Here is a 16,542-nt window from a genome sequence, read left to right as displayed (position 1 = left end):
GATGGGGGTGTGTAGCTTTCTCTTGGCTTTTTCTTATGTCTTTGCTATAGCTTTTTGCTGCCTCTGCTCTCCTCTAATCCCAGTGTCCCAAATGTTCTTTGCCTACTTTTTAGGTTTTTCTTCTTTTGAAAGTTGTTTCACTATATCCTTGTTGGTTCTTTCACTCCTGTATTTGTTTTGTAGTGATATTTTAATCTTGGTCAGAGTGGATTCTCATAGAGGCATAAAGCTGTTCTCAATTACTCTGCCATCTTTGCTTCTACCATTTCTTTTCAATTATTCTGATTATATCTCTTGATTTTTTTGCATGTATTCCTAAACAGCTTACTACCACCCTCACTGTCTATGTTTACTGCTTCTATTATGATAATAATAAAAATTTTCCAGGTAAGAATATAAACAATTTAAACTTATTAAGTCCCTTAATTTTTTTTCTTTTTCTTATTTATCATTTTATGTTTCTCTCCAATTTTGAATTTGGACATCAAATTTTCTATTTAGGTCTGGTCTTTTCATCAGGAATTTTTGATAATCATTTATTATTAAACAAACATTTTTCCCCCTTGAAAGAATAAAATCACTTTTGATGAATAGGTGATTCTTGATTGTAACCCAGTTCCCTTGCCTTCTGGAATATCATATTAAAAGTCTTCTTATAGTTCACTGTAGAAGATTCCAGGTCCTGTGTAATCATGACTAGGGCATCATGATATTTGAATTCTTACATTCTGGATGTTTTTAGTATTTTCTCCTTGGCTTGCAAGCTCTTGAACTTAACTATACTATTCCTGGTAGTTGTTATTTGGGGATTTATTGCAGGAGGTGATCTATAGATTCTTTCAATTTCTTTTTTACCCTCTTGTTCTAGGGTATTAGGGCAGGTTTATTATATACTTTCTTGTAATATGATATCTAGACTTTTTTCATAACTTTCAGGTAGTTCAATAATTCTTAAATTGCCTCTCCTATATCTATTTTCCATGTCAGTTTTTTTTCAATGAGATATTTCCTATTTCCTTCTATTTTTTTCATTCATCTGATTTCTATTTAATTGTTTCTTGATGTCTGGCAAAGTCATTGGCTTCCATTTACCAATTCTGATTTTTAAAGAATGATTTTCTTCATTATCTTTTGATCCTTTTTTCCATTTGGACAATTCTATTTTTTCATGAAATGTTTTTCTTCATTGGATTTATTTTTTTCTCTTTTTCTAGTAAGTCAATTCTGTTTTTTTTTAATTATTTTCTTCTTTCGATTTTTGAGTCTTTCCCCACTTGACCAATTTTACTTTTTAAATTATTTTTTTTGCTTTACTTTCATTTCTTTTTCCCATTTTTTCTTCCACTTCTCATATTGGAGTTTTGAATTCCTTTTTTGAGCTCTTCCAGTGCCTGAGACCAATTCCCATTTTTTTCTGAAGTTTTGAATGTGCTTACTTTGATCTCACAGTCTCCTCTTGAATCTGTGCCTTCCTCTTCTTTCTCTCCATGGATATTTTTTATGGTTAGGAGTCCCTTTTTTATTTAACCATTCTTTTCCTTTTATTTTTTAAGGTGTTTTATCTTGAGTAACAGGTGTCTTCTTTCTCACATCCTGAAAATTTGTGACTCTCCTAGATGAATATCTTATTTTGATGTTTTGTTTGCTCTTCCAATCCAGAATTTGATTTTAGGTGTTATTAAAAGTTGTTAGGAGGTGAATGTTGGGAGGCATTAGCTTTATCCTGCAGTACTTTATCTATTCTAATTCTCTCTATTTCATTTTCAAAATACATAATAAATGTTTGTTCAAATTTCATTTTCTTTAATTCATGACTAGAAGGATGCAAGAAACAAACCAGAATTTGTTCAATCATTCCAAAGTGCCTTTGGAACTAACCTGGAACACTTATACTATAGGGTAAATTGGCCATGGCCTGGAGGATTTAAGGTTGGGAGTAGTGAACTCACCTTTTCCCTTCTACTTTCAAAAGCATTTGGAATTCTTAATGCATCTGATAAAAACCCATTCACCTCATTCTCTATGAGAAATCAGATTGCTAGAAAAAGAGCATATATATGTATGAATGCATATATGCCCATATCCATACATATACACAAACACACATATTAATAAAAGATTTTAAAAATCAGGACTATTAAGGGAAAATAACATCAAAGAATTTTATGCTTTATAGACAAAATTAAACAAAACATTTTATGCTCCATATTGAAAAATTATCTTTTTCTTCACAGTTCACTTCCTCTCCCAAGTAGAATTGCACAAGAATTTTTGTTTTAGTAGCTTGAGTATATATGAGAGCATGAAATAAAGGTTATTTTTAAAAAGCAAATGAGTATTTTGATTTTAGGGGCATTTTTTAAATATATAATGATAGCAGAATACAGATGCATTTTTGTAGAGCAAATCTAGCACAATATTTAAGATATTGAGGAGCAACTGTTTGGTTGCCTTTCAGCATACTTACTGTAGTATTTGTCTTTAGGTATTAATTAATTAATTAATACATATGGTTTGAAATATGTATTTTACTTTTCTGACAAAAGTGTGAAAATGTTCTAGCAATTAACACTCACTGAACAAATGCTTTTTACATCTTCTGTTCTATTTATATTGAAATATTTAAAGAACTCAATATTTTTTTCTGTGATTACTTTATTTAGTTGTAAGGTTTTATTTAGTAGTATATAAAATCTCTAACTGATTTTCTAGATCACCATGAAGAAATTCTGCAATTTTCAATTGTTAGAGACTACCTGAGATGAAACATTCTGTACAATGCTTTGACCAGACACCAGGAATTACATCTTCACAGTTAATTACTGATTTCTTCCAAGTGAAATTGAAAAGTTTTTATTAGTTCTGTCTTGGTGTAAGAGATGAGCTATGCATTCAAATAAGATGCTATGTGGTAAGACCTAGTTGCCTTAGTTTGTGTGTGTGTGTGTATAAAATCTTTTAATTTAATATAGTTAAAGTTATGGTTAACATCTTGAAATGTTTCCTATGTCTTTTTTAGATATAAATGACAGCATTATGTAATGGAAAGAACTCTGTTCATATTAAGTTGAAAACCAGGCTATTATATTCCATTAGACTATGAATTTAGTTTCATAAACTGCAAAATAAAAAGATTGATCATTCTGGTATATTTTAGTTTTAAATCCTATGTACAGAGTAATTGTGAGGTCATCCAAATCCAACTATTTGGAGAAGATATTGTGCTGATCCCTTGAGTGATTTCAGTTTTCCTCAGTAAAATATATATTTCAAAAGTTATTAAAAGACAAGAAAATCAAGAAAAACAAATGCGTGCTTATACTGAATAAAGGAGATAATGATATAGATATTACCTGATATATTACCTCATCTATGACATAAGATCGACCTTTGGGTTACTTAAAAATAGTAAAGCAGAAAATTAGAAGGAGGTAAAAATCTGGTTACATTGGTTTTGTTTGTGTTAAAACCTTTTTAATAATAGAGTGAATTTTTCTGTTTTACAGCTCATAATATATTCTGTGGATATAATTGTTTATATATTTATGACAATAATATATATGTATATATACATAACAATAATATAAAAATATATATTGTTTGGACATAAATCATTCACATATATAGATAAATGATTTTGTGCTCTACTAATTCATTTATGATATTACTTCATCCATTTTGACTTTACCTAGGTATATGCATGAGGTGTTAGTCTGTATCTATTTTCTGCCATAGTATTTTCCACTTTTCCTAGAAGTTTTTGTCAAACAGTGGGTTTGAAATAAAAATCCTTCCTAGATAGATGAGAGATGATAAAACCCCACCTAGGGATTGCACCAAAGCACAACGCTTGAACTTATTAAAAATAAGTTTATTAAGGGTAGGGAAATGATAAATAAATTCCTAGATCTATACAGTTATAGCTCCTTCCACCAATCTAAGCTCCCCCTCACAGGGTTTGCTCTTCTGAGTTTCTCAAGCCCTTCCTATATCTCCCTGCTCTTATCTAAGACCCTGACAGCTATGACTATAAATTAACCTAATTAATATGGATTATTAAAAAGACAAAAAGGAAGGAATCTCAGGTGTATTTGAACCATTACCTAAAGCCTGGTGTTGGCTTCACTATGTAACCCAAAGTCCCAGATGACAAACCTTTGGGATTACCTTAGCCAAGTGGGTTTCTGGCAGATGGATCACAGGCATATGATCTCTGTACTTCAGGGAAAAAGCAGTCCACTCCAAGGCAAACTCTCAAACCAAGGAATCACTAACCTCTCCATTTGATTAGGATTGCCAGGGGAAAGTGCCAGAGCAGAGACCTCCTTCCAGCTCAGTCCAAACCAGGAGAGAGTGGCTGTTAAAACCAGTAAAACTCCCACAGTCCTTTTCTCCTTGTTAGAATGTTCTCCCATGGCTCTTATCCAAATTCTCCTCTTTTCCTCTTGAAGCTAATCAATCCATTAAATTTACTCTATCCCTTACTTCCTACAAGTTCTTATTTCTAAAGCTTGAATCTTTGGGTTTGTAAAACATCAAGTTACTATGATCATTTACCACTCTTTGTTGAGGGCTTAATCTATTCTATCATCCACTATCCTATTTATTAGCCAGTGACAGATCATTTTGATGGTTGCTATTTTATAATATAGTTTGAGATGTAGTACAGGTAATCTACCTTAGTTCATATTTTTTCTTTAATACTTTTGATGTTCTTGGCAATTTTTTCTTCCAGGTGTATTTAATTATTTTTTCTAGCTCTATGAAATAATTTTTAGGTATGACAAGTAGTAGTTTAAATTCTTGGCAGTTGGGCTTAAGAGAAGACTTCAATTTCTGATATTTTATCTTGCCAGGCAGTCTTCAGAAACTTCCTAAGACATTGCAAATGAAAACAGTTCAATTTTCTGTCATAATGCCGATAGACAGAATATCCATATTTTATAGGTATACAACAATGAAATCAGAACAATTTCTATGTTGACCTTTGCTTTGTTTTTCAACCTAATATCTCTTCCATCCCACATTTTTAGAATCTACCAAATGCAGAGCTAGCTCTGGCAATGTGCACATCAACTTCATCACCTATGCAACATCCCTGGAAAATAGCCTGCTATGGTTAGAGAACTTATCCACAGCATTTACAATTTCTACTTTTAGAAATGATCCTATATAGAGATGGTACCATGCTTGTGAAAACGTCTGTTTTCTTTGTATATGAACTTATTTCATGAACATACTAGCTGTAGAAAAATGTGAAAGTCACAACTTTTCACAAACTGTTAATACTCTTCTGTAATTGGAAGATAATACTTAACAGTAACTACATTGCAATGTTATTAGAAATGCACAGTACAAACTTTAACTGAGTATTTTGTGAGTTTTTATGTGAATATATTTTATGTGAGCATAAATGTGAATTTTTACTCTTATTTTAACTGTATATATAAAGAGAGATTGGCTAATTAGAGTCCAATCTTTAGAAATATCCATTGTATGATCTGCTTGATATAATCTCCATGTAAATGTTTTGTGAGTCTACTTCCAGGAGGGTAATGGAGTGCTCTTCTCTCCCCACTTTGGATTGTGAATAAATATTTTATGAATGTTTCCTTTCCAGTCACTGTGTGATGAAAAGAAGTTTTTTGGTTGGCTACTAATTCCAAAGTGAATGTATATGTAAAGATCTCTAATAAGAACCTCTCATTCTTTCTTCACTTGCTGAATTAGAGTGAGGAAGAATATGAGATGACTAGCCTTTGACCAGCATTTCCCTGCCACAGCTTCCTATGTCACTCGTTTTCCTTCCACTCCCCTTCCATGGGACAAACCTAAACAGAGCTACCCCAAGATCTGATTGACCCTAGCTTCACTCATTTAGTTTCCTAGTCATCTAGGGAAATTAAAAAATTCTAGGCACATGAAAGCTCTGCTTTTAGACTTTGTGGGTTCTAAGATCTGGAGAGTCAAACTATCTTGATGATCGAATGACCTGATGTGTTCCCTGTTTGAGGTGAGGCGGGCTATATCCAGAGAATCTAATCCAGCCTCTGCAGCTGTGTTGCATGTGCTTGCTGTTTCAGGGACAAGTAAACCTTATGTAAATGTTTCATTGCTGGCAAGCGCACCATTTCATCCTAATACTGAATCTAAAGTCTTAGGGCTGTGCCTCCTATAAGGCTGCACTATTTGGGGCATCAAGAAGGAGAACAGGACCTTGGGCCTTCATAAAGCCAATGGCCTCCTAGGCAAGTCAGCGCCTTGGCCAGTGGGTCTTTCCCCCCTTTGTATAGGGCATTGTGAGATTTTGTAATATCAAAAGTTCCCTTTAGAGTTTGCTCCTCTCCTATCTGGATGAAATGCAGGGCAAACCTGAGGAGTGATCTATAGGATGCAGGAACCAAATGATCATCCCACCAGGGGAGATGCTACAAGGAAAAGAGACAAGGGATAGGAAAAGTATGGATTGTCTTTAAAGGGAAAGGAGGAGAATTTAGACACAAACCCTGGGAGAATATTCTGGAAGGAGAAGTTTGTGGAGAGGAGGATCTTGAGAATTACTGGGATTAACAGTCACTCCTGAAATGGCTTTTCTCTGAGTTAGAAAGGAGGACTTTTGCTCTATCATCTCCTGGGAACAAACTAATCTTGTGGAAAGATTAGGAAATTCCTGGGCTTTGGAGATCAATCTTTCCCTGAAGTGCTGAGACCAATCTGCCTGAGGCAACTTTTTTAAGGTAACCTTGAGGGTTTTTCATCTAGGACTTTGGGTTTACCTGGGAAGCCAATCCCAGGCTTGGGAAAGGACTCAGTCCACCTGTGAGTCTTTCCTATTTAACCTTTCTAGAGTCAATCTATAGTAGTTAGGTTAGCAAGATAGTCAGATGGTTTTTGGAGTCTAGATAAGATCAAAGAGCTGTAGGAAGGGCTTGAGAAGACAAGAAGGGCAACCCTATGGGGGGGGCGCGTAGAAAGGTGGGAGGAGCTAGAGCTGTATAGATTTAGGACCTTATCTACCGCTTCCCTAATTCTCAATAAAATCTTTATACTATCAAGGAGTTGTGCTTTACTGGCCCTGGGGAAGTCCCTAGTTGGATTTTTTTTCTTTATCACTAACCCATCTAAGTCATTCCCAGGGCCAGTAAAGCAATTCTACTGGGTTATACATGTTAAAAACCTATTTCCATGTTATTCATATCTGCACTAACACAATCCTTTAATATCAAAACTCCAATCATATCCCTATCACTATGTGATTGATCTTTTTTTTAAACCCTTGCCTTCCATCTTATAATCAATACTATGTATTGGTTCTAAGGCAAAAGGGTAGTAAGGGCTAGGTAACAGGGATCAAGTGACTTGAGCAGGGTCACATAGCTAGGAAGTATTTGAGGTCATATTTGAATCCAGGACCTCCCATCTCTGGGTCTGGCTCTCAATCCACTGAACCAGGGAGCTGTCCCCAATATCATACTTTTCTAATGAATTCCCTTTTCCTCAATTCTTTCTCTGGATGTGGACAGCATTCTTTCTCACAAGTTCCTCTGAATTGTCCTGGATCAATGCATTGCTGCTAGTAGAAAAGTCCATTACATTTAATTGTGCCATAATGTATCAGTCTCTCTGTACAGTGATCTCCTGGTTCTACTCCTTTCACTTTGCATCAATTCCTGGAGGTCCTTCCAATTCACATGGAATCATTCCAGTTCATTATTCTTTTAAGTAAAATAGTATTACATTATCAACAGATACCAAAATTTGTTCAGCCATTCCCCAATTGATGCAAACACTCTTACTTTCCAATTTTTTGCTACCACAAAGAGTATGACTATAAATATTTTTGTACAATTTTTTTTCCTTACTATCTCTTTGGGGTACAAACTTAGTGGTGGTATGGCTAGGTCAAAGGCATTTGGTCAATAGGCATTCTTTTAAAGCCCTTTGTACATAGTTCCAAATTGCCCTACAGAATGGTTGGACCAATTCAAAACTCCAACAATAGTGTCTCAATTTTGCCACATCCCCTCCAAAATTTATCACTTTCCTTTGCTGCCATATTGGCCTGTCTGCTAGGTGTAAGGTGGTACCTCAGAGTTGTTTTGATTTGCATTTTTTTCTAATCAGGAGGAATGTAGAACACTTTTTCATGTGGTTATTGATAGTTTTGATTTTGTTATGTGAAAACTGCCTATTCATGGTGTAATATTTAATGGAAAAATGAATGGGATATGAAAAATAGGAAAGGATACTGAAAGTTTTGTGCAGGGAATGGAGGAGTTGAAGGGAGAGAGGGAATATGGCTGCTGGTGAGGTAAAGGGAGAGAGATGCCCCCTGCCAAGAGACTATTTTTGAAAAATGGGATTCCCAAGAAATGGACCACTTATGATAGCCAGTGGGGATGTCTTCTCTATGGATTGATGCTGAAGATGCCCCAGAGCAGGTAAGTACAGACCCTCCTGAGGGCCAAGTCTCCCCCCAGACCAAGATTGCCCAGCAGGGGTCCAATAAGGACAGTTTATAGCTGAATGGCTGTCCTGAGGTTCAGTTCCCTCTGTGTCCTCTGAAATGCTTGTCCTTTTATCTGACTGCAATAATCAAATAAAGATAAATTTTAATAACAAGTTTGGGTTGTGGAGGTATCAGAGAAGAGGGAATAGGGATGTCCCTATTGAGGTTTGAGTCTCTCAACTTTTTGAGCTGAGGCAGGCTTCACAGGCTGTTGAAGGGTTTCTCTTATTCCTATCTAAGCTATATCTATGCTAGCTTTCTTAATTTCAAAAGTCTTATCAGTAGACAGTGAGAGGAAGAAAGTTCTGACTTTCAGAGATGGTTGGACATGTCTTTTCAGGCTGACACCCTAAAGACTGGCCTTACAGTCCAAACTACTTCCCTTAAGTCCTTTTGTCAATGACACAATCACAGGAATCCAGGCAGAGCACCCAGTTGGGAAAATCAGGAAAATAGAGCTACTTCTATTAAGAGACAGGGAAAGGCTCCTTCTAGATCCAGGGTCAGGAAGGAAGTGACCACTGCCATTCCCAGTTGCCCCTTCCCCCACAAACTGACTGACTTGTCAATATCTTCTCTTTCTAACATTCCCACTGCTCTTTGTTCGAACTCAGTGGCAGAAAGTCCAGAATTTGTTTTAGTTTTCCTTTCCACAATGGCTCTTGACCATTTGTTGAATGGGGAATGGCTTGATTTTTTGTAAATTTGACTTAGTTCCTTATATATTTGAGGAATTAAACATTTGTCAGAGAGTTTTGTTATAAAAATGTTATCCTAGTTTGTTGATTTCCATCTAATTTTGGTTGCATTTATTTTTGTACAAAACCTTTTTAATTTGATATAATCAAAGTTATGCCTTTTATATTTTGCAATATTCTCTATCTTGTGTTTGATTTTAAATTTCTTACTTTCCCATAGATCTGAACATATTCTATGTTCACCTAATTTATTTATGATTTCATTCTTTATATTTAAGTCACATGCCCATTTTCAATTTATCTTGGGTTAGGATGTAAGATATTGATCTAAACCTAATTTTTCCCATACTGTTTTCCAATTTTCCAGGCAATTTTTGTCAAATAGTGAGTTCTTGTCCCCAAAGCTGGAGTCTTTGGGTTTATCAAGAACAAGCTTACTGAGGTCATTTACACCTAGTTTATTCCATTGATCCACCCTTCTTTCTCTTAGCCAGTACCATGTATTGTTTTGAATACCACTGCTTTAAAGTACAGTTTAAGATCTGGTACTATTAGGTCACCATCCTTCATATTTTTTTGCAATATTTCCTTCATATTCTTGATCTTTTGTTCTTCCAGATGAACTTTGTTATAATTTTTTCTACTTCTATAAAAAAGTTTTTTGATAGTTTGATAGATTTGGCATTGAATAAATAAATTAATTTGGGAAGGATTGTCATTTTTATATTAGCTCATCCTACCCAGAAGCAATTAATGTTTTTCCAATTGTTTAGATCTAGTTTTAATTGGGTGAAAAGTGTTTTGTGGTTGTGTTCATATAATTCCTGTATTTGTCTTGGCAGATAGATTCCTAAATATTTTATATTGTCTAGAATGATTTTAAATAGAGTTCCTCTTTCTAACTCCTACTGCTGAGTTAGATTGGAAATATATAGAAATGCTGGTGATTTATGTGTGTTATCTTGTACCCTGCTACTTTCCTAAAGTTGTTAATTACTTCTACTATGCTTTTCTGCATTTATTTGCAATATTTCTATGCCTTGATTTTCTGGGGTTTTTTAAACGATACCAACACATCATCTGCAAAGAGTGATAACTTTGTTTTCTCATTGCCTATTTTAATCCCTTCAATTTCTTTTTCTTCTCTAATTGCTATCACTAGCATTTATAGAAAAATATTTTTTTAAAAGACAATAATGTGCATCCTTACTTCACTCCTGATCTTATTGGGAAGGCTTCTAACTTGTCTCTATTATGATGATACTTGCTGATGATTTTAAATATATACTGTTTATTATTTTGAGGAAAGGCCTTTCTATTCCTATATTTTCTGATGTTCTCAATAGGAATGAGTGTTGTATTTTGTCAAAGGCTTTTTCTGAATATATTGAGAGAATCATGTGTTTTCTTTTGCTTTGGTTATTTATAGAGTCAATTATGTCTATGGTTTTCATAATATTAAACCATATTTGTATCTCTGGTATACATTCCAATTGGTCAAAGTGAATAATCCTAGTATTCTATTTAAGATTTTTTCATCTATGTTCATTATGGAGTTTGGTCTGTTTTTTTTTTTCTTTCTCTGTTTTTGGTTGGCCTGGCTTTGGAATCAGTATCATATTTGTGTCACAAAGGGAGTTTGGCAAAACTCCTTCATTGCTTATTTTGTCAAATAATTTGTATAGAATTGGGATTAGTTGTTCTTTAAATGTTTGATAAAATTCACTTGTGAATACATCTGGTCCTGGGGATTTTTTCTTAGAAAGCTTCCTTGGTGTCTTGTTCAATCTCTTTTTCTAAGATGGATTATATAAGTATTTTCTTTGATTAATCTAGGCAACTTATATTTTTGTAAACATTAATCCCTTTCACCTAGATTGTCATATTCATTGCCATATACTTGAGCAAAGTAATTCTTAATAATTACCTCAATTTCCTCTTCATTAGAGATGAGATCAACCTTTCCATCTTTGACACTATTAATTTGATTCTTTTCTTTCTTTTTTTATTAGATTAAATAGTACTTTGTCTATTTTTCTTTCTTTTTTTTTAGATTTGTCTTTTCAAAGTACCAGCTCCTAGTCTTTTTTATTAGTTCAATAGGTTTTTTTTTACTTTCAATTTGATTAGTTAATTAATTAATTTCTCCTTTCATTTTTAGGGATTCCAATTTAGTTTTCATTTGGGAATTTTTAATTTTCTAAATTTTTAAATTGCAAACCCAATTAATTGATCTCTGTTCTCTATATTTTGTTGGTATAGGCACTCAGTGATACACATGTTCACTGATTATGATTATAATGCCTCCTCATTGTCATTCTCTTTAATGAAGTCTATAATTGTTTCTATGGTTTCTTTTTGACCCACCTGTTTTAAAGAAATAGATTAATTGGTTTCCAATTAACTTTAAATTTGTTTTTCCATGGACCCTTGTAAATTATAACTTTTACCACATTGTGATCTGAAAAAGGTTGCATTTATTATTTCTGCTTTTCTGCATTTGTTTGCAATATTTGTATGCCGTAGTACATAGTCTATCTTTGCATATGTACTATGTACTGCCAAAAGGAAAGTATATCCTTTTTTATCCCCATTTGATTTTCTACAGATATATATATATAAACTCTAATTTTTCTAGCATTTCATTTACTTCCCTTATTTCCTTCTTATTTCTTTTTTGTTTGATTTATCTAGTTATGAAGGGGGAAGTTTGAGATTGGAACTAGAATGACTTCCAGAAATTGATGCAGAGTGAGAGGAGCAGAACCAGGAGAACATTGTACACCGAGACTGATACACAGTGGTACAATTGAATGTAATGGACTTCTCCATTAGTGGCAATGCAGTGATCATGAACAACCCAAAGGGATCTATGAAAAAGAATACTATCCACATTTAGAAGGAAAACTGTGGGAGTAAAAACACCGAAATAAAACAACTGCTTGATTAAATGGGTCAAGGGGGATATGATTGGGGATATAGACTCTAAATGAACATCCTAGTGCAAACATCAACAGCATGGAAATAGGTTCACATCAAGGACACATGTAATACCCAATGGAATTGTTCATTGGCTACAGGAAGGCAGGGGATGGGAGGGAGGAATCGATTATGATTTGGACTTCAAAATTTTGGTTAAGTTTGGTTTAATCATCAGGAATGTTTGGAAATCTTCTATGTTATTGAATGACCATTTTTTCCCCTGAAAGAATATAATCAGTTTTTCTAGGTAGGTGACTTTGGGTCATAATCCAAATCTTTTGACTTCCTGAATATCATAGTCCATGCCTTATGATCTTTATTGTAGAGGCTGCTAGGTCTTGAGTTATCCTGATTGTAGCTCTGTGTTATTTTTATAGGTTTTTTTTTTTCCTTGACTTGATGACTCTTGAATTTAGCTATTATATTCCTGAAAGTTGTCAGTTGAGAATTTCTTTCTGGAGGCAATCTGTAATTTTTTTTGTTTTCAATTTTATTTTCTTGTTCAAGGCTCTCTAGGCAGTTATCTTTCATAATTTCCTGTAATATGATATTCAAGGTTTTTTTCTTCATCTTGACTTTGTTAATCCAATAATTCTCATATTGTCTCTCCTATATCTATTTTTTACATCAGTTGTTCTTTCAATAAGCTATTTCATGTTTTCCTCTGGTTTTCATTCCTTTGATTCTGCTTTATTTTTTCTTGATTTCTCATAAAATCATTAGTTTCTAGATGGTCAAGTCTGATTTTGTAGGCTGGGTATTCCTCTGTCAGTTTTTGATTTTTCTTTTTCAATTGGCCCATTTCTTCTTCCATCACTTTCATTTTTTCTTGCATCCTTTTGCTTTCTTCGTGTATCACTTTCATTTCTCTCCCCCACTTTTCCTCTACCTCTATTAATTGGTTTATGAAGTCTTTCTTGAGTTCTTCCAGACTCTGTGTCCATTCAATGTTATTCTTTGGGACTTTGCATGTGTTTTCTTTGCTTTTACTGTCCCCTTCTGTATCTGCACCTTACTCTTTATCTCCATAATAAGTCTTTAGAGTTAGGTGATTTTTGGTTGTTTGCTCATTTTTCCTATTTAATTATAGCTAGGCTCTGTTTTCTGGGAAATTGGGGTACCCTCTTAAACTTCAATCTCTCCTTGATGCTATTTTTGGCTTATTGTTACTTGTTTACCAGATGGTCTGAGGGCTGAGAGCTCTGATAGTCCCTCCTAGTGCTAATTCAATTGGCCCTTGAGATTCTGATAGCTTAAAGACTTTCCTTAGTTTGGGTGTAAGCTTTTGATCTCATTCTGCACTTGATCAGGAAAGGTGCTGATCAAATTCTAGCCTCAGGCTTAGGCTCAATTCTTGATTCAATCAGGTACATCCTTGATTGCCATGTACTGTAGATCCACCCTTAGTTTTGGGCAAAGAGATCCTGAGGAAGCTCCCCCTGAGAACTGTGTCCTCACCCCAAATTGTGGATTATGTTCTTATCCCAAGCCCAGACTGGAATTCATGGCTTTGCTCTGGGCCCATGTGGATTGGTTCCCCCTTTGGCCCAGATTGCCCTGGGCTGGGACTCCAGACTTCTCCACACATTTGAAATTTCAAGGGATGTGAGTTGGCTTGGTTCACTATTTACCCTAGCAGAATCTCAGGCTCTGCCAGCTATACAGAGTTCATGATTTGCACCTATGAAAGCAGATGTTTTGGGATGGGGGCATGGCTTGCTCTTCACTCACAGCTATGCCTCCTGCTGAGCTCTGCTCCACTCTCGCCCCAATTCCCCAGGTGATCTTTGCCTACCTTTTGGATTTCTCCTCTTTTGAGGGTTGTTTCAACCTTTTTGTTGATTCCTTTACTCCTGTAATTTTTGTGGTGTTATTTTACTCTTTATTGGGAGGATTTTCATAGTGAAACTGCTCTACTCTAGTTACTCCTCCATTTTCTTCACCTTAGTTTTTACTGGTCACTTCTCAATAGTTACTGACTCTTTGTAACTCCATTTTGGCTTTTCTTGGCAGAGACATTTGATTTATTTGCTATTTCCTTCTCTTACTAATTTAAAAAATGAGGAAACTGAGGCAAAGAGGGTTAAGTGACTTACCCAGGGTCACACAGCTAGGAAGTGTCTGAGGTTATATTCAAAGTCAGCAACATGAATCTTTGTGACCATAGGCCTAGCATTCTATCTACTGCATTATCTGAAGCAATTTATTCTACTTAGTTGCTCTAAGTGCTAAATATTTAGAGCTTTAAGATGGCACTGGTCTGGTATAAATGGCTTCATTTCCACTTCAGTATTTGCTGAGCATTCCCCAGTAGTTACAAAGGCATGCCTATGTGTATAAAAGATAATATTATACATATGTGTCTTAACTTTCCAATTATATTATAAAATCCTTGTGGTTAGGGAGCCTATTTAATATTTATATTTTTTAATTTCCAAAATGCCTAAAAAGTACTAAGCTATTCATATAGGGAATACCAAATAAATATTTATTTACTATGTGGTTCAGCATGATCTTTTTGGATGATTCTGTCTTAATGTTCATTATCTTTTACATAATGTATGTATATGTGTGTGTGTGTGTGTGTGTGTACCTGAAACATTTTGCTTAAAAGACTACGTCAGTAATATTGTGAGATTTAAAAATTTTCTAGCGGTAATGACATGGTAAAAGCCATGATGGTTCCGAGATAGATTTCAATTCAAGGTAACTCATTCAAGAAGTATCCATAAGTAAACATTTTCACTTGAGGACAGTTTAAGTACTTTGTATTATTCATCTGCTCTTCTTAGAGTTTAAATAATACCTAGACTGTATGGTGCGGTGGGGAAATGGCAATATTGTTAAAGGAGAATTTCAGAAGAGTATTATTAACTATTTCAAAGCAGTTGATGGATACAACCCCAGAGATCAACTTTATTCAATGATCTTCTGGACACAAATGTCAAGTGAGGTATAAAACTGGTATTCCCCAGTTGTGCGCTGCTGTTGTGGCAGATGTCCTGCACAGAGTTCACAGAGAAGATGCACTCTCTATAGATAATGTGGGCTCCAGGATCTCTTGTTTGTGGTTGACACCATATGGGTTGGGTCAAGTTCCAGAATGCGAAGACATACGACATTTTTACTGAGGTGCTGATCACTTGAAAACGACAAGAAGTGCTGCTGTATGGATTATAGCAAGTAATTGAACTGATAGCTTACTAAGTTACTGCATGAAGAATGCCTTGGGTCTAGCATTACCAACATATACGTGCATCTACATTCATATAATAAAAATTTAAGAATCTCCAACAGCTTTTATTTAAACAATTTTACAATTTGGTCATATATGTGTGTGTATATATATATATATGTATTTATATATATTTATTTATATATAATTTATATATCTATATATCTATATCTCTCTCTCTATATATATATCTATATATATAATATACATACATACATCCATACAACTCCTTTAGCACCAATACTGTCTGGACGCTATTGTTTCATTGAAAATAATGTCAGTAGACACTCTCCAAAGAAGCAAAACTATGGATGAGACTAAGGATACGATTTGGTAAGGATAAACAAGCAGGGCCTTCTCATTTATAATGACTTGTTGGTACTACACGGAAGGCTAAGGCTAGTGAACTCCCATATTTCAGGAGTCCTGAATGGCAATAAGGCTAAAATGAATTGATCTTTATATTCAGCATTAATATGATGAAGTCCTTGATTTAGGGACAAAGGAGGAGCAAACTAGCTCAGATTCCAGGTCAAAATCTCCTCCTTAGCTTGTTGGAGTAGGACTGGTCAGTGAGTGGCTCCCATATCTGAAGCCTGAGTCAACCCTGCACCCCCACAAATGCATGCACGTGTGTTTGCGCTCACATGCGTGCATACACACACATGCACAGATTACGTAAATTAAAAAGGGTGATGTACAAATGTCTTGTTTGGTCAGATATGTTCATCTTGATCTATCTATATTCCACCCAGTCTCAGATTTCTGAGTTCTAAATCAGAAAAAAGAAACCAAATACTTTTTTCAGTACACATAGGAGCAATACTAGGAATGACAGAAATAGTTTGAGATCATTCATTTCCTTATTTCTGTTCAATTACACAAAATGAAGAAAAAAACTAATTGATTTGAACCCTTAAAGAAATATAAGTTCCCTTTTCTCTTCATCTAGAATGTGGAATTCTAGGCTTCTGTATAAAAGCCTTGTTTGCAGCATATTCATTCTTTTTTCCGGCAGTTTATTTTGAATATTCATTTCTTAGGAGGAACTTGAAACTATAGTTTGGTGGGTAATTGAGCAATTATTTCTATTTTTTTCTTAGAACTCTGCTGGTTTG

The sequence above is a fragment of the Monodelphis domestica genome, chromosome 8, assembly GCF_027887165.1.
Source record: "Monodelphis domestica isolate mMonDom1 chromosome 8, mMonDom1.pri, whole genome shotgun sequence".
In the NCBI taxonomy this organism is placed as follows: Eukaryota; Metazoa; Chordata; class Mammalia; order Didelphimorphia; family Didelphidae; genus Monodelphis; species Monodelphis domestica.
This window is presented reverse-complemented; position numbering follows the sequence as displayed.